Consider the following 24,064-nt stretch of genomic DNA (forward strand, 5'->3'; position numbering starts at 1 on the left):
GAAATACCTAGTTTTCTAAATGGCAGTTATAAAACATTATAAGACAGGGTTAGCAGGGCTGACAAAGTAATATAACTGATTTTACACAATTTCCCCACTGTCCTTTAGTTTCTTTAGGTTCATATTGTAATAACATCCAAATTATGAAAAACTGCTTGACATAACAATACAAAAGTTTACCAATTTGAAACAATACTAGATTTTTAAAACTTGAAACAAACACATTATCAGTCTGGTGACTCCAACTCTGTTGAATGTATTTCCAGATTTCCTTACACAGAAAATCAGGCATCTCTTCACCATTGACATTGCATACTGGTCACATCTAATTAAGGAACTAATAACAGTAGTTAACATTTACAGTGTTTGCCCTCTACCAGGCACTGTGTTAGGTACCTTCCAATCATGTGAGATAAACTGAGGTAACAAATTTCAGATCCTTAAATTTTCCCAATTTACCTTAGTGCCAAACAGTGTAATAAATTCTGAACATTACATTTCATTTCCTTGGTAGCCACTGAACCCAGCCATCCCAACAAGCTGCCACCCTCAATGCAGCCCCCAAATTACCTTTGTTTGTGTTCTGATACATAAAAACTTTTCTTTTTGATTTGAGGGGAGAAAATTCACCCTCCTTTCCTTTTTCTCGTACTCTCTCCCGCATCCCAGCCCCAGCCAAGTTGGGCGCTACAACCCGGCCAAAGCTGAATGCGGAAGAGAGGAAGAGAAAATTTTCCAACAACTTTGCTTTTCTTATCTTTCCAACCACGCGCTCCTCTGAGGCTGCTGTTGTCAAGGCGGGAAGAGAGAGAGAGAAAGAAAGCCACATTCCAGCTACTTGACTGCAAAAGGTTTCAGATTACACACACACATGCTCACTCATACCACACGGACACACACAGAACAGATAACATGATAATGACTGGGAAAGTCCAAAAGCTCAGAGGGGTTTGTTAGAAATTCCTTGCACAAATCAAATAATATTTATTTTTATTTTTATTTTCTTTTTATGGTCTTCCAGATGTTATGGAAACTGGGCAAAATTTTCCTTAAGGTTTTGGAGAATAAGTTTTTTCCAGGGAGAACACACTTTAACCAAATGAGAGGAAAAAAAGCTTGAAGGTGTTGCTCTCCATTTTTAAACTGAATTTGATCCATTTTTCTACATCTTTGTCCCTTCCTTAGGGAACCAAGGACAGCGTTGTTCGACTGAATCTAAGAATTCAACCAACTGTTCAGAAGTGATCAACAATCCCCTGTCTCTTACTAATGATTTTAACACTTTCAAATAATATTCCCTATCTCTCTTTTCAGTCGATGAACTCTGTCCCATCTTAACTAGTTATATTTTCCTATACATTTATTCAGCCCAGGTAATTTCACCTTCACTGTGAACTGAATATCACAAGGCACTTCAATTCAAAGTGAAAGTAAAACACACATGCCGATCTGTGTCTCTAATCCCCACTAAACCTGGTGAATGAAACTATATGTGGAAAATTATCACCCTACCTTGTTAGCCATCCTTTCTTGACGACCGGAGCTCCTTTTCTAGGGCTGTTAGCCAAACAGCCCACCTTGTCCAGGGCCACTCTGCCAGGGGAAGCCCCTCTTTCAGGTCCCTTTTCGGGTGCCACTTGAGTCCACAGCCATAGTCTAATGCCAACTGAGTGTGAAAAAAGAAAGAATCATGCGGGCCAGGTGGGAGATGTAAAAAACAAACTCTGATTATTAATCCAAGGGAAAGGGTTTATATACTTTTTACTACAGCAACATTGTAATCTCAAAGGGCAACAGCAAGCATAGTTCTCATGGGAACATCACCCAAAGTAACAAACCGTTTCCTTGCTTCCTTGTAATCTCCAAGGACCTCCTATTCTCAAGAGACAGAACAGAGGAGCGGTGAGCCAACATCCTGAGTTCACATAGCCATTGGATAGAGGACAATCTACAGGGAATACCTGGGTTGGCCTGAATCCTCTGACTCCTCAGAGCTGGCCCTCAACAGGCCTGTTGAAACAAATTGTTCACATTAGCCTATTTCACCTTGTAAGTCTTCACATGCTTGGGGTTGGCACTCCCCTAACTCACCAATGGGGACCTATCGGTTAACCTCAACCTGGGTTAGCCCATCTGCTGAGAGGGTTTTACTGGGGTGTGGCCACTACACAAGCTACAGCTTCTTGGAGCCACAGGTGAGAGTTGAGTGGCAGGTGGACCCCAAATGTGGATGAGCAGCCCTGAAAAGGGCTTGGCAGCCCTCACACCAGAGCTACTAGTACTCCCTGACCACCCATACATCCCTATGATATATGATATGGATCTCTGTTATATAATACATAGTATACCCTAATATATAACATGTCCCTATTACATAATATATCTCTGTGTATAATATGTCCCTATGATACAATGTAACACATATCCCTATGTATAATACAAAATATGTTATCCCTATTATATGGAATATTCCAAATATGGAGGATATTCTGAATTTCGGCAATGTTGGTTGGCTTTACGTGGCCTGAGGGCATGCGCAGTGCAAAGTGCACATGCTTTGTGTTCAGAACCAAGGCTTCAGTGAAGTTGTGAAATGCAACAAGCGCTGCCAAAAACACCTCGGATTCATTACACGTTTGGTTTTTAATTAATTTTTGGTTATTGCACATTCAGAAACCTTTTACTGTTGCCAAACTTTTGTGACCTCATGGGGTCGCAGTCCACGGTTTAAGACGGGCTGCTATATCATGCTTTAAAATTTACAAAGTCTTTTACATAAATCTCATTATCTCACTGGCAATAGCTCTATAAGGCAGACACTATACAATGCTTATCCTGATTTTACAGGCAGGGAAACTAAAGCTCAGAGAGGTCAGGATACTTGCTCCTAGCAAAACAAACAAACAAACAACACCCTGGCATGTATTGTGTGTGAATCTGCTGTCAGAGCATCCCTCCTAGGAGGAGGTGCTTCTCAAAAAGCATTTGCCTGGCTCAAGCCCCCACCCAGCTTCTGCAGCCCAACTTATGGCTAGTCATCAAGATCTAGCTATTCAATGACTATTATGCTAAGAGAACTCAATAGCACAGAAAAAAAAGAACATTTGATTGAAATGGAAATGGAAATACAAAGAAATAGAAGTATTCTCAACAGCTATACCTCAAAGAAAATGCTGCATAATCTGGGGAAGAATCCTCTATCCTTCCACAGTTCCTGTTTCTAAATGAGGAAAGGAGGACAAAGTCGGCATAGATCTAGAGTACTTCTAAATAAAGTTTCTTCTGCTTGTGTGATGATCAAGTCAATCCACTCTTCCCACTTGCTCCCACCCAGCATTGGCAGTATTTTGTCACTACACAGGTCCAGAGCTCCTGGACTTTGTTCCCAACTATAGTGGTTCTCTGTAGCCTCTACGTGGGTAGATCATGGCAGCTTCCCCAGCTCTACTCACCCACATTCTCCTTGTAACTCAGCCAGCAAAGTGACTTGGCATTTTCCCTCCTCCTTTGCCTCCTTTGCCTACGAGGATTTTATCTTTTTTTTTTTTTACTTAATTGGGGATCAAGAGAACTGAGAGGGAGGAGGAATCTAGGGATAGAGCTGACCAAAAAAAGAAGGAGGAGGAAGAGGAAGAAGAAGAAGAAGAAGGAGGAGAAGGAGGGGGAGGAAGAGGAGGAGGAAGAAGAAGAAAGAGAAATGAAATGAAAAGAAAGGAGAGTCATCGAAGTATTTTTAATGCACAAAGGAGAACAGAAGGAATCATAAACAGGATAGCTTTAAAAATTGCATGTTGAATACATTAGACACAAAAAAGAAAAACAAGCTCTAGATAAGAGACATCCATAGAGTATATGCAATCCTCTTATGTTCTACTAAATGTATAGAAATGTTCACTTTAGCAGTTGTTAAGTTCAGAATAAAAAATATGTATCTACATAAACATAGAAGATATAGATGTTTCAACCTACCTACAAACATGCTTTATTAGGCTCAGTGTTTGTGGGAAATGTAGTTTCTGATCAGACAGGCATGTGCCCGCTATGTAGTACACAGTGGATGCTTCCTCTCATTCAGCCTCTGCTACATCTTCCTCCTGGTAATAAGTTTCTAGTAAATAATACTGAGTATTATAATCGACATCCATTAGTTTACACATAGTAAAGTCGCATGCAAATCACCTCAGATACATAGGTCACATGCAAGTCACCTAAGAATATATGCAACATCACATCACAGAGTTGGATACAGAAAATCAAACATAGCACATGCAAATATATAGCTCGTAGTGGCACATGTTAGCATTACATGCAAAGTATCATTACACATGCAACAGAGACTGGTCAAACCCCACCCTTATAAGAATGCATGGCTATGTCATCCTCATATGAGCATCACAGAATGCTCAGAGCTCTAATGTAGTTAAAGAAAAAATGGACTTCTGATTAGCTATTGAGTTGGGAATGGGGTTCATTCAAAAGGCACAACCTGGGGGCAGCTAGCAGGCACAGTGGATAGAGCTCCAGCCTTGGAGTCAAGAGGACCTGAGTTCAAATCTGGCCACAGACACTTGACACTTATTAGCTGTGTGACCCTGGGCAAGTCACTTAACCCTGATTGCCTCACTAAAAAACAAACAAAAAACCCTACTGGAAAAGGCACAACCTGGCCCAAATGAGCCTCCTTCTCTTTCCTCCCTGGCTGTGTCTGCGTGAGGAGGCAAGAGCTATCATAAGCCTTCAGTGGGAAGGGGGCCTTGGGCCTTTATCTCTTCCCTGGAACTGCTACTGTGAGGGTGCAGAGCCTGGCTGTTGCTTACATTGCTGTTGGGTCTATTCTTCTAACTTATATGTAAGGGAGTATTGGAGATGGCTATGATCTTGTGAATTTTGAAAGAGAAGTATAATGACCACCAGAAGTCTGGGAATTGGAGTCCATGCCAGGATCTGCAGGAGGTAGAACGCTGGTTAGGTGGTAGCTGAAACCCGGAAGAGACCTGCTTGACCCAAGCCCAGCAGTAGCAGCTAGGGGCAGCTAGGTGGCACAATGGATTAAGCACTGGGCTTAGAATCTCTGAGTTCAAATCTGACCTCAGACACTTACTAGCTCTGTGACTTTGAGCAAGTTACTTCACCTTGTTTCCCTCAGTTTCCTCATCTGTAAAGAGCTTGAGAAGGAAACGGCAAACCACACTAGTATCTTTGCCAAGAAAACCCCAGATAGGGTCGCAAAGAGTCAGACACCACTAAACAACAAACCAGCAGTAGCAAAGATGAGTCAGTTCTGTGACATTTGCAAATGAAGTTGGTGGGACAAATGCTTTTTAGAAATCACTTTTACGTTTAAGCCCACTTTCTCCATGGACTAAGACAGTATAGTGGAGAGTGTGCCTTTAGGTCAGGGGGATGTTTCCATTTCTCTCCCCCCTAAGTCTTCTCAGCAAATATCCCTTTGAAAGAGCTAATTGATGTAAATTGGTTAAATGCTAATGGGGTGCTAATCACTGGAGATTTCTATTGGGAGAAGACACCAGAATGGGGGCTCAAGCCAATAAAATTAGAGAAAAACACCTCCAATCCTTCAGGGGTCCCCTAGAACTCTAAGAAGAGAGATGTAGGAGAGTGAGTCCAGAGTCTCACTACAGTTACATTCAGTGGGTACTTGCTGGCTACATTCATAATTTCCTTGATCATCATCTTGGAAGCATCCTATGCCTGACCACTAACTAGATAGTCTGTAAACCCTATGAGAGTAGGGGCTGTTTTTTGTGTTGGTTGTTTGTTTGTTTGCTTGCTTGTTTTTCTCTTCCCAGTGCCTGGCACACAGTAGGCACTTAATAAACGCTTGTTGATTGATTGATTTTAGATATCTGTTCTATACCTTTGGCAATCTCAGATCAGTCCTGGATTGTAGCTCCATTCCTGGATTGATAGATGTTGCGGGATGTCTGGTACTGCCCCTAGTTCATAGTGAGTCAAGTCCTATAGGTAGCCGTATAGATTATTAGGCAGGAAAGGGGCAACCCCTGAATTCAGCCCTCCTGCACTGTCTCAATGGAGCTTACTCAGCCCAGGACAGTCTCAATAGGCCAAATCTCCTAGAGGGCACCAACATGCATCTTCATCTTCTTCCAGATCTAGACCTAGATTCTTCATCTGTTGCTATCTGTTCATTGACAATGAGTAGATGGTCCTTCTAGGAGAGCGTCTTCCGATTTTTCTATCACTTCTGTCCTTTTTTTTTTTTTTTGGCCAGAAAGCATGACTAACTTCCCTATGTGAAGTAGTGGTTGTGGCATATCATCTCCATAGTTCCCTAATCATTCTCCAGGGCTACTTCATTAACTGGCCCATCACCCAAGCTGCCATTCAGTTTATTTGGAGTTGTTCTCCATTGTTCACTTAAGGTTTTTCTTGGACACCAAATTTACATAGCAGGATTTTGCCCAGTGTTTCTGACAGTGAATTTCATTTTTTTCCCCCTTTCCATGTTCCCCTGCAGTGATACCACTGCTAGGCAATGAACCTCCCTCAATAAAATCCTTCAGACAAGTGATGTGCTGGCTGTGAATCTCTACATTTTCTCTGTTGTCTGAGATCCCAAGGCATATTATAGAGATCAACAGGCTGACTTGGCTCTGGCCCAAACATGAGGAGGCACTGTGTATAATTAAAATGCTCTGGTGGTGGGTCTCTGTAAGAATGAGATAGAGTAGGAACAGGTTATGTTTGTAAATTAACATGAGGGAATACTATTGTGCTATAAGAAATGGTGAAGGGGGAGATGGTTTCAGAGAAACCTGGGAAGACCTGCATGAGTAAACTGAACAGAGTCAGAACAATTTATACAACAAAAACAATATTGCAAAGACAAACAATTCTGAAAGACTTAGGAATCTGATCAGTGCAATGACTAACCACAATTCCAGAGGATTCCTAATGAAATATGCAATCCACCTCAAAAATAGAGGTGATCAACTCAGAGTGTGGATGGAGGTATATTTTTAAGGGGGAATTTGTTTTACTTCACTATATACGTTCATGTTTTCCCCTCGTTTCTTAGTGGGGGGAGGGAAAGATGGGTGACAAAGAATTCAGAACTGAAAATAAAATGAAACTGAATTTTTTTCTTTTTTTTACACATTTTGATTAATTTATTTTGAATTATCAACAATCATTTCCATAAGTTTTTGAGTTTTAAATTTTTCTCCCGCTCCCTCCCCACCTCCCTCCCCAAGACAGCATGCAATCTAATATAGGCTATACATATATATTCCTATTAACCATATTTTCACATTAGTGATGTTGTAAGTTGTCGCCCGCAACTAAGCGTTGCATCAAACGGAGGAGTGTGCAATGAAGAGATGTGGGCCAGGTGGGTCAGTGAAAGATTGAGCCATTTATTATGCTGAGGGTCCCGGTCATAGAGTGAAAGCTAACAATCATCTCCGAGGCATTCCCATGATTCTTACGAGACTAATCCCAGCCCTTATGTACATCCTTAATTGTTCACACCTGCTTGCCATCAAGGTTCAAGGGAGAGTATTCTAACACCTTCCAGGCACTGGAAACTGGTGAACCAAATATTCTGAATAATTAAGCCCTTATGGGTAGGAAAAGCAAAGAGTCAAGCTCTAGCCTAAATTCCTTATCCCATATTAGACTCTTCAGCTCTGGCCCTCAACAGTAAGTCATCTTTCCTTCTTAAAGAGAACCAATGATATCATGAGCATGATGTCTTGACTTGCATATGAATTGTATTTGAGTAAGGTAGAGCTGTGCAAAATCATCAGCCTTGATCTTTCCTCCTAAGTCACTGAAGTCCAGTGACAAGACAAAGGTCAAGATACTGGCATGGCTCAGGATGCCTTCTTCCTCTATGAAGGGTCTCAGCTTTTTTTTTTTAAACCACCTAATTTCTAAGAACTCCCTTTTCCAGGCAGGACTTCTGGGAAGGCCTCACAGCATCAGGTAGCAATACACAGTGCAGTCACTGAAATATTTTCTTGACCTGTTGGCTTCTTGTTGTCTATCAGACCACTATCCAGAGCCATGCCTCCCAGAGGAAAAGAAGATTCAGGTCTAGAGGCAAATATTGCTCTCATCTGGATCTACAAAGGCAGGGGCATCATTTGTCAGCTTGCATTAAAAAAAAAAAGGCTAAACTCAAAATAATGAATTTGTAAGCTACTGTTACCTCCTTTACACAGTCCAGCCTACAACTAAGTCACTCCAGGATCTGTGAGTCCTTCAGAATATCCAAGAGCTCTGGATGCTGGGCTTTGTTTTTGGGGGGTGCAGTGTGGAGAGTGATCCCTTGGCAAGTACAGCATCATTTTATACCATCGCTTGATCTCTCCCCACCCCAGGATCAATATCATTGCATTAGTACCATGAAACATCCACTAACATACAACAGTATGTAGCAACCATGGAGGTTGTCGTGGAGGGTAGATTTGGCTTGCCAGTATTCAAGCCTTTCTGCTCCCTCCTTCCTGCTAGAGAGTGGCATGGTAGAATCTTTCCCAGGAGTTCCTCTCTCCCCTTTGGGAGCTAGTTTAGAATGTGATCTTCAGCTTTCATGAACTGATGCAAAACAAAGTAAGTAGAACCAGGAGAATATTGTACACAGTAACAGCAATATTGTAAAGACAGTGAACTATGAAAGACTTAGCTACTCTGATCAAAACAATGATCCAAGACAATTCCAAAGGACCCATGAAAAATGCTATCCACCTCCAGAGAGAGAACTGATGAATTCTGAGTGCAAATTGAAGTATACTTTTTTCACTTTATTTTTCTTCCTTTTTTTCAACATGGCTAATTATGAAAATATTGTTTTGCGTGTAAACTGATGCCATGTTATTTCTCAATGGGTGGGGAAAGGGTGGGAAGGAGGAAGTATTTGGAACTCTAAAAAAAAAGACAAATGTTAAAAAGAAAAAAAAGAAAAATAGAATTTAATTAAATAATTTTTTTTTTAAAAAGAGTGTTGTCTTTTTTTCAGGTCACTCTCCTCTCCTTCCTACCTTCTTTATCTCAAGAGATTTAATCAGACACAATCAGATACAACTGTTTTTCATCTAGGGCTAGTATAATGGCCCACAGGAAGGTCCAGGTGGTCACTTTCTCCTTTTTATGGAGTTTACGTAGCAAGCCAAGCTGGCTACATCTTTCTCTCAGGATCCTAGGGGTACTCTGAGAGATTTGGGAAAATCTTTTCCCTACTGCCATTAGCTTGAGCCCCTATTGGTTGTAAATCTTACCCTCCACCCTGACCCCAGACACCTAGCTAATAGCGACAACACTCTAGTTCCATTTAACCTCTTAACATCAATCTATTTTTACAAAGGGATATTTACTTCAAAGAACAAAACTAAAAACATTTCCTCCAAACACCTCAGGGGAATACTTTCCCTTATCCCACCTTATCCTTTGGGGATAATGGGCTCAGGCTTAGCTCAATTCTTACTTAGCATTAGTCACCAAGTTCACATCTGAAATTTGATACTGCTGCTGGATGATTCCTCATCTCAGCTATGAATGGGCAGGGTTTGGAATGTCACTTCTGACTTGTCCTTGGCGTATTGATGCGAGATGAGCTGCAGAACATGAATAGGGAAAAATGGGACACTGTAAAACTTACCATTCTGATTTTTTTTTTAAATTTACAAAGCTGGAGTGTCTAATCCCTTCACCTAAAATGAAAAAGAACAGATACAGAAGCAAAGGACCAAGATATGTTTCATGGGGCTATGTGTCAGGGAAGAAGGCCCAAAGCTTCTCTGATTATAGCCTTATCTCTTACCAAATGTCATCAGTTAAAAAGAAAGCAGCTGGAAAGCATGTCAGAGACGAAAGCCTTTTGAAGGCATCTCTAGTTCTGCAACCTGGAACCAGTTAGACTGTCTACACACACTCCAACAATTCTCTAAAGCATTTACATTACACCTCATGACGACTCTCCTAGAATCTGGGGAAGAGACACTCTAGGAATATTCTAGACCCCATGACACTTATACCTGATAAAAAGTTTATTACAACCACAATAGCTTAGAAACCCCAGTTAGGAAAATTTCTAACGTTTACACAGAGATTTGGTCTTCTCTCCTAATGAACATTTTATCTTTATCTCTAATAGTCGCCAGCCTCTTTATGTTTGAGGTAAAAATTAGGATACAGGAAATGCTTAGGTATACATACATACATACATATATTATGTGTGTGTGTGTGTGTGTGTGTGTATGTATAATGTGAGCAAAGTATATTACACTGTCTATTATTGGACAAGCCCAGGGAGGAAGTTGGGAAAGGGATGACTTTTTTTTAGGGGTGGGGTGGGGAGGGAAGGACTCTTCCTTTCCTCCTTGAAGAGATGGATACAATCCGTAGCTTCACCATTAATCTTCTTTTTAAAATGTCTATAGGCACCTAACAATCTTTTCCATTGAGGAACATTGAGTTTTCCTTCTTTGCTGCAACTCAGCCCTCTTTTTACTTTCTCCTATTGGCTTGCCTTTTGCCTAGTGCTCCTGTGCCAGGGGTGGGTGAGGCCAATGTGGCCTCAAGGCTGCAGGTTCCCCACCCAAGTCCTATGCCATTGATTCTTTCTGACTCAGGCACCATATCCGCAACTCTGCTGCTGCTTCTCCTGCTCCCCATTTCTTCCTCTCAGTTCATGAATCCAAGGCTGTGTGTACCTTTAAGAACTCCTGGGCGTAACTCCAGTCTGCCTTCTGTCTGAAAGATAGGGACAGTTCCAAGACATTGTTAGAGCTAAGATGGAATGCTTGTCCCTCTAAACTATGAGTCCCGGGATGTCAATCAGTTCTTACATGCCTAACACATAAAATCATAGAACATCAGAGATGAAAGGGTCCTTAGAGGTTACTGACTCATGATAGGAGCCCAAAGGTAGATGTGACTTGCCCAAGATCACTTAGCTAGTTAGTAGCAGAACCAGTATCACAGCCTCCTTGTCCAATCCCTTGCTAGGTATGAGTGTTTATCTGGGTATCTCTGGGTATTATCTGTGTGTATTTATGTGAATCTGTATGTGTGTGTGTTGCTCTTAGGGTTCGCCCTTTCTGACTCCATTGCCCTAGGACTGGATATACTTAGAGATTTGGAGGATCTCTGGTCAGTCCCTACCTTCTGTCCATTCACAAGCAGAGTCCAAGGAAATGCATCATTATACTCCTAAGCATTCCTTTCTGGGTAGTCCCCTCCTCAGATATAAAAATTTTTTTTGCCTATTTCCCTGTGTCCCCATTCCAAGTCTTTGGTTTGAAAGTGAGAGCTGAAAATAAGAGGTAGCGGGGCAACTAGCTGGTGCAGTGGACAGAGCTCTAGCCTTGGAGTCAGGAGGACCTGAGTTAGAATCCAGCCTCAGACACTTGACACCTACTAGCAAGTCCTGGGCAAGTCACTTAACTCTGATTGCCTTACCAAAAAACAAAAAAGAAAAAGAAAAAAAAGAAAAAAAGAAAGAAAGAAAATAAGAGGTAGTGATATATAGTGGAAAGAACACTTGAAGTAGGTAAAGATCTTACTTTTGGTACTTATTGCCCATAGAGTAACAATAACTGAGTTGCTTAACCTCTCTAAGTCTCAATTTCCTCATCTGTAAAATGAGGCTGATGGACTAGATCAGAGGTCCTCAAACTTATTTGGCCTACCACCCCCTTTCCAAAAAAAAAATTATTCAGTGCCCCCCCTGGAAATTCTTTAACCTGTTAACAGGTTGGTTTTTTTTTTTCAATTTGCATCAGTTCAAAAAATATAAAATGACATATCTTAAATTTAATAATTTATTGTAAATTTATAGGTTTTTTCCTGAATTGAAACATTGATGATGCAATATTGTGTCACGTAACTGTATAGAATCATATATAGTAAACAGAACTACATGCACATATTCCTGCCAATGTGTGCTGGACTGTGAGACAATGCTTGACAGGCTAGCCTGCCAACACTTGCTTGTTAAGACCTGTTGGCAGACTTGACCACTGATTGGCTATAACATGAATTTTGTGTGTTTATTTGGAAGATACTGTAATTACTATGACTTTAACTCTGTTATACAACAGACAAAATATGTATGAACGATTTTTCAAAATTTTCTTCTCCTCTTTCCTTATGCTTCCACCACCCCCTTATTTTTATTCAATGCCCCCCAATTGCACCGGAGGCTAGTACTGCCCCTCTGGATCATCCTACCACTCCCAGGGGGCGATATCGCCCACTTTGGGAACCTATGAGATCCAGTTGCACTTCCTTTGATCCTATAAATAGAGTCTCCTCATCCCCATTTCAATGTTTAGTTTGCTGAGGGGGTGTCTATGATGCATTATTTTTTTTTTTAAAAATTGTTTATTTTTAGCATTCAGTATTCACTTTTACGAGATTTTGAGTTCCAAATTTTTCCCCCTCCTTCCCCTTCCCCCTCCCCAAGACAGCATGCAATCTGATATAGGCTATACATGTACAATCATATTAAACATATTTCCACATTAGTCATGTTGGGAAAGAAGAATCAAAACAAATGGGAAAAATCACGAGAAAGAAAAAAAAAGAGAAAAATAGTATGCTTCAATCTGTATTCAGACTCCACAGTTCTTTCTCTGGATATGGACAGCATTTTCTATGATGCATTCTTGCATGCCCCACATATTACCTGGCAAAAGAGAGGCTGAGAATGGAGGTATTGAAAGAAGATTCCTGAAACTAAAGGGTCCTGGGAGAATCGATTTAGAAGGGACAGTTACCCTAGGAGAGTTCATTGAATCTAACCTCCTCATTCTTTGGATGAAGAAACTGAGACTCATATAGGTTAAGTAACTTAATCAAAGTCATAGGAGTAGAGGCAGAATTTGAACCTAGGTCCTCTGCTTTCACATCCAGCACCCTTTTCACTTCATCATCCAAGAAAGAAATTCTTGTGGAGAAGGGGCCAGCCATCCCCACCAATCGCCAACCAATGGCCACGTATAGGTCAGGCAAGCCAGTCTAGCTGGGCATCTTGAAGGAGAGACAAGAGGCAGCGTGAGCCAAGCAAGTCAAATCACCATCACCACCTTGATGACCACTTTCCTTAGGACCCCGAGGTAGACACCCCAGGACCCTGATTCCGATAGTACTAGAAACAGAAGTACCTGTAAAACTACCAGACCTACTTCCAGCCCAACCCTGCTGCCATCTTCCTTGAAGGGAGAAACCATTGTAGAGAGGGGACCCACCTTCCTTATCACCACCAGAAGTAACTGCTGAGCAAACGCCACTAATAGGCAGATAGGTCTAGGAGCTCTGGGTGGCTGGGTGGGGCTTCTGGGGGGAATGTCCCCTCATTCGACCTCCTAGACCATCAGACCTGCTTCCGTCCCAACCCTCGCAGCCATCATCCAGGGAACTCCTGAAGAGAAGGGGCCAGCCATCCCCACCAATTGCCAACCAATGGCCACATATAGGTCAGGCAAGCCAGTCTAGCTGGGCATCTTGAAGGAGAGACAAGAGGCAGCGTGAGCCAAGCAAGTCAAATCACCACCACCACCTTGATGACCACTTTCCTTAGGACCCCGAGGTAGACACCCCAGGACCCTGATTCCGATAGTGCTAGAAACAGAAGTACCTGTAAAACTACCAGACCTACTTCCAGCCCAACCCTGCTGCCATCTTCCTTGAAGGGAGAAACCATTGTAGAGAGGGGACCCACCTTCCTTATCACCACCAGAAGTAACTGCTGAGCAAACGCCACTAATAGGCAGATAGGTCTAGGAGCTCTGGGTGGCTGGGTGGGGCTTCTGGGGGGAATGTCCCCTCATTCGACCTCCTAGACCATCAGACCTGCTTCCGTCCCAACCCTCGCAGCCATCATCCAGGGAACTCCTGAAGAGAAGGGATCAGCCATTTCCACTGAATGCCAACCAATGACCACATACGGGTCAGGCAAGTTAAAGCAGCAAGGCACCCTGAGGGAGAGGCAGCATGAGGGAAGTAAGTCAAATCACAATCACCACCTTGACATGTTTTCCCCTCTGATGGAGGCAGCCCAGGACTGTTGGGGATAGCTACGCTTACAGCCCAGTAACCTCAACCATCGTTGTAGGAAGCATCCCCTGACACTTGCTCCTATGGGTTCTATAGCCACAGCTACTAGAGACCCAGAAAGGAAAATTCTTGCCACCAAAGTCCTTGGCATCATCAAATGATTCAATGTCAGAAACTGATATCACTTTATCAGTGGGAATGACATTTAAAAAGAGGCATTTGCTTTGCTGCTGCATCCTTGGGAATCATGGGACTTTTCCATTTGATTGACAGCTGCAACCTTCCCTATGTGTTATCACGCCCATCTGAGCTTGTTGAGGGCAGGGACTGTCTTACTCATCTTTTTGTATCTCCAGCACTTAATGCAGTGCTTTGCACACAGAAAGTGCTTAATAAATGCTTTATTCATTTAAATCTTGGACATACAATATGGTATGAGTTCTGAATGGTCATCAAACACCCCACTACCACCACCACCCCACTTAAGTGCCTCAATCCATTCTGGTTACCTAGTTACTACCCTCCAAGGACTATGATATTGAAAAAACTTTGAACTCTGATGCAGATTTCTCCCAAACTCTTCGAAGGTACTGGAAAACCCTCAGTTTCCAATTCTTTGCCACCATACATAAAGAGCTGCTATAAATATTTTTATTCATATGGGTCCTTTCCCTTTTTTCTTTGATCTTTTTGGGATATAGGTATAGCAACAATGGTTGCTGTTTGTCATTCATTCTGAAAGAAGACCATGACATTAGGAAGGTGATGCCATGACATGCAAGTGAATTGGATTTAAGTGAGGGAGGGCTGTGCAAAGTCACCAAGCCTTACTTTCTCCTCCAGAGCCACCTGGGTCTAGTGGACAGATATGGATCAGGACAACTGGAGATGGCCCAGGATGCAGTGGGGGACCTTGGCCTTTTCAAGCTAAGGTCTTTAACAGGTCTCAGGTTTTTTTTTATTTTTGGTTTTTTGGTGAAGCAATAGGGGTTAAGTGACTTGCCCAGGGTCACCCGTCTAGTAAACATCAAGTATCTGAGGCCAGATTTGAACTCAGGTCTTCTTGACTCCAGGCCTTGTGCTTTAGCCACTGTGCCACCTAGCTGCCCCAACAAGTCTATCAGTTTGAGTGAGGCAATGCCCATTCAGTGATTAAGGCTTAGTAATGAGGTAAAGAATGGCTTCTTTAAAAAAAAAATAGATCTCGGAGGAGAAGACCCTCAGGGTTTCTGGCCAAAACAGAAACAATTGTGGTAGTATTGCTGGGTCAAAGGGTATGCAGTTTTATAGTTTTTTGGACAATGTTCCAAATTGCTCTCCAGAATGTTTCAGCTCCACTAATAGTGCATTAGTGTACCCATATCCCCACTCCCCCTCCCACATTTGTCATTTTCCTTTTCTGCCATGTTGGCCAATCTGACAGGTGTGAGGTGGTACCTCAGTCCTTATCCTTCTTGATCTCTTTGTGACATCCTTGATTCCCCTCTGCCCCTTGATACTCTCTTTCATCTAGGTTTCCATGGCACTGCTCTCTCCTGGTTCTCCCCCTCACTGTCAGATTGTTCCTTTTCAGTCTCCTTTGCTACACCTTCATCCAGATCACACCCACCAACCATAGGTGTCCCCCAGGGTTCTGTCATGGTCCCCAACCCTCTCCTTCTATATTATTTCACTTAGTGATCTCATCAACTGTCAAGGATTCAATTGTTATTTCTATGTAAATGATTTTCAGGTCTATTTATACAGTCTTAACCTATCTCTCAACCTTCAGTCCTGGCATTTCCAACTGCCTCTTGGACATCTAGAACTGGATAATCTTAAAAACTGAACTCATCTTTCTTCCCAAAGTCTCTTCTCTTCCTAACTTCCCTATTATTGTCAAGAGTACTCCCGTCATTCTGGTCACCTGGACTGGCAACTTAGGTGCTAATCCTTGACTTCTACATCTCTCACCCCCTATTCAATCATTTATCAAGTCCTACCCATACTATCTTCATAACAGCTCTTGTATGTACCCCATTCTCTCCTGTAATACTGCTACCATCCTGGTGAAGTCTCTCCTTATGTTGCTTCTAGACTAGTAGTAATACCCTGCTGGCTGGTCTCTCTAGCAACACTTTCCCCACTCCATCAGAATAAAGTAAGCAGAACCAAGAAAACAATAATACAATGGCTACAACTATGTAAACAAAGAGAACAATAAAATGAAAATATATACTAATTAAAACTAGTTACAATTAAAATGTTTTTAAAAGTGTAAAAGAATAGCATTACAAGGTGTGAGCTCTCACATCCTGGCAGATGGTATCTTTCTCTAGTGGTCCTTGATTGAGGGTTCCTGCATAGCAAGTGTGGACTACAGTTTACCTATTTCTGATGCCCCCGTCAGCTTCAGACTAGTCAGAAGCTAAAGCTGGGAGGGCCACTAGGTGGCGCAGTGGATAGAGCTCTGGCCTTGGAGTCGAGAGACTCTGAATTCAAATGCAGCCTCAGACACTTGACACTTACTAGCTGTGTGACCCTGGGCAAGTCACTTAACCCCCATTGCCTCACAAAAAAAGAATTTAAGGCCAGGCATTACACAGAGCAGTGATTGCTGGGCAGAAGGCTTCATGGGGCTGTAGTGGAGCTGAGGTCTCATAGTTTTCTCGGATGCTATGGCAACACCCACTTGGTATTTCAAACATTTTGGGTATTACCCATTTGTTAACAATTCAATTTATCCTTGTTGAATATTTTTATTACAACTCTGTTAGAATAAAAGGCAGTAATGCCTATAGCTAGTGTTAAATTTAGAGGTTAGGAAACCTGGGTTCAAATCCTTCCTCTGACGCTAATTAACTGTGTGACCATAGGCATGGCATTATCATGTATGATAATCTAAATGATTATCATGGGAATAGTAATTAGCCCATAGTACTGACCTCACAGAATTGTTGTGATGTTGAAATGAGATAAAATGTATAAAACACTATATAAACATCAGGAATGTGATGTGAGGCCCTGGTCAATCAAGCAGAAGACATGATGAAAAGCTGGCTGTGGATTTCCCATTGGCCAAATAGAATATCTGAATGTTACAAGCACGGCAACAATAAAACGTCTAAGAGGAGGATTACTGCACACTCAGGTAGTTTACTCCTGGAATGTGTCAGCCAATATTCATTTTTAAAAGTACCTATTACGTGCCAGTCACTGTGCTAAATGTTGGGGATACAAAGAAAAGCAAAAGACTGTCTCTCCTCTGGAGGAGCTCATAATCTAATGGGGGAGAGAACAAGTAAACAAACTACATTGGAATAAAAAGGAAATAATCAACAGAGGCCACCCACTGGAAATACAGAGGAATTGGGAGAGGCTTCCAAGAACATAGGATTTTAGTAGGGACTTGAAGGAAGCCAAACCACTCCAGTATCTTTGCTAAGAAAAACCCAACTGGGGTCACTGGACACAGCTGAAATGAGTGAACAACAAATGAAGGAAGACAAGAGGTGGACATCAGAAGGGAGAATATTCCAAAGGGACAAAAAAGGACTGGAACTGAGAGATGAGTGTTCCTGGAACAACATGGAGATCAGTGTCACTGGATCAGAGTATGTGGGGGAGATGAAGGTGCAATAAGACTGGGAAGGTAGGAAGGAGCTAGCTTTTGGAGGTATTTGAGTGTGAAACAAAGGATATACCTTGGTGGAGCTAGGTAGTCACTGCAGTTTATTTAGTAGAGGAGTGATATGGATCCACCTAGGTTTAAAAAAAAAATCACTTTGCCAGTGAAGCGAGCAGAAGCGGGAGAACATTGTATACAGCAACTGTGATATTGTAAGGACGATCAACTTTTTTTTTTGCTAGGCAATGGGGTTAAGTGACTTGCCCATGATCACATAGCCAGGTACTCCTGAATTCAGGGCCAGTGCTCTATCCACTGTGCCACCTAGCTGCCCCCAAGGACTATCAACTTTGAAATACTTAGCTATTCTGATCAAGACAATGATCCATGACAATTCCAAAGAAATCATGATAAAAAATGGTATCCACCTCCAAAGTGAGAACTAATGGACTCTGAGTGCAGATTAAAGCATTTTTTTTACTCTATTTTTCTTGCTTCCCCCCCCCCATGCTAACGTGGAAATGTTTTGCATGACTTCATATGTGTGTGGGTATCCTATTTCTTGAAACCTCTGTAGGAAGGGGAGGGTGAAGAGAGGGAGAAATTTTGGAATTGGAAATAAATTTTTCTTTTTAAAAATTCTTGTGTTTCAGGGAAGCTAGGTGGCACAGTGGATAGAGCTTAGGCCTTAGAATTAGGAGGATCTGAGTTCAAAATAGACCTCAGACACTTGACACTAATACTGTGTGACCCTGGGCAAGTCACTTAACCCCATTGCCTTACCAAAAAAAAGTCTTAAGTTTCACTTGAGTAGTCTTTAAGAACCAAGGCCCATCTCCACATTGAGATGAGGCATTATATAGAACTTTTGTAAAGGTGTCTTTAACAACAATTTTTTAAAATTCTGCCCTACCCCTCAAAAAAAGATTTAGCAACTTAAAACTGCACAAAGACCTTTTATAGCTTACAGCTTATAGTTTTTGTAGCTGATAGCTTAAAACTGCACAAAGACCCTAAAACTGCACAAAGACCAAAGACCTTTTTTTTTTTTAATGAATTTGGGTCACACCTCAAAGTACCAAGAAAAATAATAGCATTTAAGTAGTGCTTTAAGATTTGCAAAGCACTTTACAAATATTGTATCATTAGTTCTCCACAACGACCCTGGGAAGAGGGTACTAATCATTATCATTACCCCATTTTGCAGATGAGGAAACTGAGGCAGCCAGAGGTTAAATGACTCAGTCTGGGCAACAGACAGAAGTGTCTGAATCTGGATTTGAATTCAGGTCTGTTCTGACTCCAGGGCCTGCGCTTCATCCTAGGGGGCTTGGTAAAGATTGATGGATGGATGGATAGATGGATAACTGAATAACTGAAATGGTGAGAATTGCAGTCTTTAATCTCATTTTAGGTCGTTTCCTCTCTCTTCCGCCTTCCCTCTCTTCCTCCTTTCTTACCCCTTCTCCTTCCCCATTCACCGCTCCCCCCTTCCCCCTCCCCCCTTTTCTTCCCCCCCCCCCCAACTCCAGAGAAGGGCAGACCGCAGAGCTCAAACTTCACAACTCAAACTGGGAAACGACTTTCCAGAGCGCAGCAAGCAGAGAAGGTGCGGGGCGGAAGGGAAGGCTCCCCATTGGCCGAGGCCCACTACCGGAAAGCGGATTGGCTAAGGAAGGTCAGCCCTCGCACCAGATCCGGGGATTCCTGCTGGGGGCGGGGCGGCGGGCGGCGGGGAGGAGCTTTCGCCGCGGGGGCGGAGGAGAGGAGGGGAGGAGCGGGCTGGGGGGGGCCGTGCTGCCTCTAGCCCCCTCCCACTCCCCCGGCAGTCCGGGGAGGTGTCGGGACCCCAGCTCGTTTGGGTTCGATGCCGCACCGGGGCAGCGGATTCCTGGACACTGCCGGTAGGAGCGTTGGCGGGGAGGGAGCGGGGTGTTGTTGAGCTGGGCGCGGGCGCGGCGAATGCCAAGCCCTGGCCGGACTACCCCGCCCTCCTCTAGGCGGGCCGAGGCCGAGACCGCAGCCAGGCCCCCTCTGCTCTGGGCACGGCGGCCGCCCAGTGCGCGGCCTTTGCTGGAGCTGGACCATGCGCGCGTGGGCACGTGTGGCCTCCCGCTGGGTGTCCCCCCCCCCCATTTTGCAGGTGGTTGTTCTGTTCCCTTGGAGGAGGGCGCACATGTGTGGATTGTGCACTTGGGGGGGGTCCCAGGCCAGCGGGGGGGGGGGAACCTTGAAGAGTAAAACATGCAGAGAGGGTGGAAAATGCCTGCGCTTTCTGCGTGTGTGTATCAGCAGGGTTTGTGCGTGTGTGTGCATGCGCGCTGCGGGGAGGGGGCCTGCGCGTTCAGGGTCAGCGCGCGTGAAATGGGAAGCCCTTAATAAATGTTTTATCTCGGCCTCTTTCCGTTTGTCGCTGTCTATTTCTTTCACCTATCTTTATTATCTGTCTGTATCTACTTATAGTTGTCCCTACTTGCCTATCTCTCTTCCTGTTTATTTCAATGTTTTTGTCTTTTTATTTCTATCATCTATTTTTATCGTGTCTCTACTTCTCTATATCTGTCTCTGCCTTCTGTTTCTATCTCTACCTAGCTGTTTATTTCTGTCTCTCTCTCATCTATCTAAATCTTTACCATCTCTCTAAACTTTCCTATTTATCTCTGTTTCTGTCATCTGTCTATACCTTCCTATATCTTTACTCACCCATCTCTACCTATCTCTGTCGTGTCTGTCCATCCATCCATCCTTCCATCCATCCATCATCTGTCCATCCATCCATCATCCATCCTTCCATCCATCCATCCATCTGTCTATCAATCATCCATCCACCCACCCACACACCCATCCACCCACCCAGTAAGGAGTAATGCAGAATCCTTACTGGAGGCAGTTGAGTCAGTTGCCTGGGAGAACCTAAAGAAATGTGCGCCGTCTCCCGGGTGAGAGGTGGTAGCACATCTGTTGGCCTCTTGTGAACAGCTGCTTTGCCTACGCAGTGGTTGTTGTTGGAATTCAATTTCCTTTTGAGCTGTTCTGGGGCCCCACACTGTTTTTTCCTGGTTTTGTTCGTTAGGGGCTGGGTATCCCGTGTGAGAGCGGGGCAGTTTATCTGCTTGTTGCAGTTCCAGACAGTTATTCTGAAGACCTGTTGCTCACCCATTGAAGAAGACCTGTCAGGCAATAGAAAAAAGAACTTTTTATTGTGATAGCCGATTCTTCTGGGTTTGACTGTAACAGCCTCAGATAATAAAGGGGGGGTGTCTTTTAGGGCTCTCACCATCAGATCAGTTAGGGAAAAGGAAAATACAAGACCTTTTAAAAAAATTACTAGGCTGCGTTCAACTAACAGCAATTGTGTTGTATGTGATAAAAAAAATTTAAAGGAAATGGGCCAGTGCCAGTTAGTGGTGAGGTAATAGCAATTTACAAAAGTTTAGATAGTAACTTGGGGTTGGGTGGAACATTTAAAAAATACCCAACACATTTTCATACTGTAGACTACAATTTTGGGACATGGAAGGAAATTTGTTGCTAAACAAATTCATGAAGAGCTAAGAGACTTAGGTTTCAAATTTTATATGGTCACAGACCACAAGTAGGTTATTTCTTAGAGCTGAGGATTTCAGGTACTTGGTGGTGGTTTGGGGTCTGAATAAGCATGATGATAAAATGATAAAATAACAGGCCAACTTGCCTCCAACTGCGTAGCTAAATTAGAGGAAACAGTGAAGTCATGTTTTTCATTTCCTGCTGTTATCCTTGATTATTCCCCTCATCCTCATCTAGCTCCTTCCCCAACCCCAGCCCCTTCAGACTACCTGAATCAATTCTGGACATCTGGGTTATGGGGGGGAAAATAATAACGGATTGAAATCATTGAATTTTAAGGTTGAAATAGAGGTCATCTATCTAACTTTTTCATATTACAGCTAAGAAACTGAGGCACACAGCTTATGGTTTTAAATACTGAGCTCTTGTCACTAAACCTGATGTCTCATTAATTAAAATGGGAGTGAGAAAAATCTCTCCAGCTAAATTAACTGAACATTTTTAAAAAATAAGTTTTTATTGATTTTTTTTACATCCTCATAGTTTCCCCAGTATCTCTCCCTCCCACTCCCAGAGAGCCATCCCATATAACAAATGGTATTTTAAAGACCCCTCCCAAAAGAAAAGGAAAGGAAAAAATTAGCACATCCAATCAATACATTGAAAAAAGTCCAAAAAAATGTGAAATGTGCATCTGTGGATCTCCCATCTCCACAAAGGGGTGGATTGGGGGTGTCCTCTCACATCTTCATTAGAGTCATGCTTGATCCTTCTAATTTTGTAAAATTCACTTTTGATTTTTTGATGTGTAGATATTTCCATTGATATTGTAGTAGTCATATATATTATTTTCTTGGCTCTGCTTCATTCACTCTAACAGTTCATGTTTTTCTTTTAGTTCTCTGTATTGGTGTATTTCTTACAGCACAGTGATATTCCATTACATTCATGTACTACAGTTTGTTTATTAATTCCTCAATAGATAGGCATCTACTTTGTTTCTAATTCTTTGCTATCACAAAAATTGCTACTGTAAATATTTTGGTGTGTGTAGGGATTTTCTTCTAATCAATAACTTCTTTGGGTATAAACCCAGGAATGCAGTCTTTGGGTCAAAAGGTATGGACATTTTTTAGTCACTTTATTTGCATAATTCCAAATTACTTTCCAAAATGGTTATAACAGTTTGCAGCTGCACCACATGTATTAGTGTGCCTATCATCCCACAAACCCTCCAAAATGAATTATTGCTATTTTTTGTCACTTTGGCAAATTTGCTGAGTGTGAGGTAAAATGTCAGGGTTGTTTTAATTTGCATTTCTCTTATTATTAAGTGATATGGAGCATTCTTTCATGTGGTTGTTAATGCTGTACAATTCTTTTTTGAACACTTCATATTTTCTGACCATTTTGAGGAATTAACTGAGCCATATTGTGTCATTTCCTTATCTAATCCTTATTTCCTTTTTTATAGCTATCCCATTTTTTAAAAAAAGTCTTTCATTCCTTTTCCTTTGCGTGATGAAGTTATTTCCCAGAAGTAATCTCATGTGTGCAGGGCCTCACACACTATTATTAAATGCATTGCAGCATAGTGTGACACATTCTTAATCTAGAGCTTCCTAATGAAACCTCAGGTTGCAAAAAAAGCAGCTGGGTAGTTATATTGCAGTATTTCTCATTGAAAAATTAGTTAGCACTCTCTTTGCTGAGGTTTGGGACTGTTGGTGTGGAACATTGCATATACTGTTAGAGACATTTAAAGTGTTGGTTTTGCCGAACTGCTTTCTGTCCCCTCTTTTTCTCCTCATTGTTACGAAGATTTGGGGAGGAAAGGAGGAAAGAATATAGAGACAGTTCTTGCTTTATGTAAGTGGACCGTTCCTCAGACCTCTACATAAAGTGCTTTTTTAGGGCAGCTAGGTGGTGCAGTGAATAGAGTTCTGGCCTTGGAGTCAGGAGGACCTGAATTCAAATGCAGCTTCAGACACTTAACACTTACTAGCTGTGTGACCCTGGGCAAGTCACTTAACCCTGATTGTCTCACCAAAAAAAAGAATGAAGTGCTTTTTATAAATACAAATTTGCCCCTCTCTACCCACTTCACTTAGCCTCTGTAACAAAGGCATACACAAAATAATACCTTTATGCATGTCAAAAAAAATTCAAAAGTGCAGACATTAAATACTGTACCATAAAAATAAACAGAATTATGAAATGAAAGGTTATGTTAATGATAAAGTATGTACAGCTTTGTAAAGTTGACATAGGTGTGCAGTATACTGCCCCCTCACCACCCCACTGCACCCACTTTGTTACTGGTGTTAGACTGTACAACTTTTTTTAATGAAGCTATTGAGAGATGTTTGGATAATGGCTTCTTTTTCCTCCTCGTATATCTGATGATAGAAAGCAAAATCATCCTAAACTAGTTTTTGAACTTATAAAAATCTTAAAGTATTTGGATCCGTCTTTTCAATACAAGAAAAAAAATTTCTCAAATGATAAAATGCTTCTGTTAGCTGTTTCATTGTAAACCTTTTTGGTTTTCCCTCAGTTTCCCAAGCTTCCCTTTCTTCTTCTTGACTCTTTGCAGCTAGCAGCTCAATCAGATCCTCATTCAACAGTTCTTCTCCATCAGACTCAAATCATGAATCTCTACATCATCAGACTTAAATCATCAATCTCTACATCATCAGACTCAAATCATGAATCTCTTATATCATTTTCATCCACTTCTAGCTCCAGTTCTTGTGCTAATTTACAGTCTTGTTCTTCGCACGTATCATTGTCAAATCCATGAAAATCAAACTGTGGGCATGCTTTTTTTCCACTCTCTTCATACATATTTCTGTTAACTCTTCC

The 24,064-nt window shown here is 42.1% G+C and overlaps 1 protein-coding gene across 2 annotated transcripts in view; it reads left to right on the forward strand.

Annotated features, from left to right (window-relative positions):
• The first annotated feature begins 19,418 nt into the window (after positions 1-19,418).
• CEP68 (centrosomal protein 68) overlaps positions 19,419-24,064 on the forward strand; it is a 44,126-nt gene continuing 39,480 nt past the window's right edge. Inside the window, exon 1 of one of the 2 annotated variants that reach the window (XM_020985432.2) lies at positions 19,419-19,554. The gene's annotated coding sequence lies outside the window, so the exon portion shown is untranslated. The remainder of the gene's footprint in view (positions 19,555-24,064) is intronic. The other variant, XM_020985426.2, reaches the window with a different exon arrangement.

Source organism: Phascolarctos cinereus, unplaced genomic scaffold, assembly GCF_003287225.1.
Source record: "Phascolarctos cinereus isolate Bilbo 61053 unplaced genomic scaffold, phaCin_HiC Scaffold_2;HRSCAF=192, whole genome shotgun sequence".
NCBI lineage: Eukaryota > Metazoa > Chordata > Mammalia > Diprotodontia > Phascolarctidae > Phascolarctos > Phascolarctos cinereus.